Genomic DNA, 1,619 nt, shown 5'->3' with positions numbered 1-1,619 from the left:
AAACTGTTTTCTTTATGTTTTGGTTTTTTTGGCCTTGAGAGTGGGTAAGTGAGGTGGTTGGGGGTTCATTGGAATTGCTTGTAATGTTGTAAAGAAAAAGTTCTTAAAGGGGACCTATTATTCTTCCTTGAACAAGTCATGATAGGTTTGTGGGCTACACAAAACATGTTCATTACATTTAATACACAAACAGCTCAAAACATGAAACTCACTGAAGGATTAAACTATGCGGATTTGACGCCCATTTATATTGTTATTAATTCAAAAAAAATAAAAATAAAAAAGGAGAAGAAAAAAAGGCCAGGATCAGCCCGGCCAGCAGCAGCCTCCTCCTCAATCAGGTGTAAACTCCACCCAGAAAGACCTCATGTCGGAAAGAGATCCTACAACCTTCTTCTTGGGAGGCAGCAGCTCTAACCACTGCACCGCTGTGCCACCCATAATCAGTCATTCTCAAGACATTTTTGAATTTCCAGTGAAAATATGAGTGAAAGCCCTCAAGCTCATTCCAGGAAGTTTTTCCACACACTTATTACTGCAGCTGAAGACTCATCTCAAAGAAATTGTGGCCAATCTGGATTCTGTTCCACCTCACAGACAGCTACAACCATTATCCTTATTACCACACTGCATGCTGCTTCAGGGAAGGAAATAGTTTTCAGAAACCCTCAACTTGTTTAGACTTAATTTCATTCATAGATCTAGCTACCAGCAAGTTGGGCATGTTGAGGATAAATGAAAACAGAAATCAAACTTTGATAAAACTTGTAATGACTGGCAAAATCCAAATGCTGTTGCACAAAAGTATTGAAAATGCAATACACAATGAAAAAACAACTTTCATATATTAAGGAAATAAAATAAATAATGCTTTCTTTATTCCAGCTCAGTGAAAAGATTGTTGGTTCAACTCCAACTTTCTCAGTTCATTTGGTAAACTGTTACAAGACAAGAGAGGCAACAACACATCTCCCAGTATTCTCCTCACTTTGGATAAAATCACATACAAAATTAAAGGCCTAGCATTCCTTGAAGGAATGCATATCACCTACTGACATTAATGCCAACGTTTTAAACTGAAATCATCTTTTGGTAGCCATTTTTGTAAAACCTTGACAATAATGTTAAATCTCAAGCAGTATCATAAGATATATGAGTATGTGTTGTGAATGACTCTCAGCTATTACCACATCAAATTTTAGTTCATAATCTGTACATTGAAATTTATAGACATTTTTGTGTGGCAAATGTGGGTTTGTAATGGTGGCCATCTTAAACTGGATTGACACCAAAATTATTATTTTCTGAACATTTCATAGAACAAAAACCCTCAACCCCCATATTAGCATCACATAGTTGCTGCAGATTTACACTCCTGATCAAAATCTTAAGACCAGTCAAAAAATTGCAAGAATTTGCATTTTGCACTATTGGATCTTAAGAAGGTTTTAAGTAGAGCTTCACAATGTTAAAGGAAAAAATCAGTGCAAGAGACAAGAACTTTTGAGCAGGGAATTTTCTGCAAACTGCATTTACACTCAAACATGATTTTTTTTCAGCTGATCAAAGGTTTAAGACCATAGTCTTTAAAAGCCAAAAGCTGTGCAAAAATCTGGATT

The sequence above is a fragment of the Kryptolebias marmoratus genome, linkage group LG11, assembly GCF_001649575.2.
Source record: "Kryptolebias marmoratus isolate JLee-2015 linkage group LG11, ASM164957v2, whole genome shotgun sequence".
NCBI lineage: Eukaryota > Metazoa > Chordata > Actinopteri > Cyprinodontiformes > Rivulidae > Kryptolebias > Kryptolebias marmoratus.
This window is presented reverse-complemented; position numbering follows the sequence as displayed.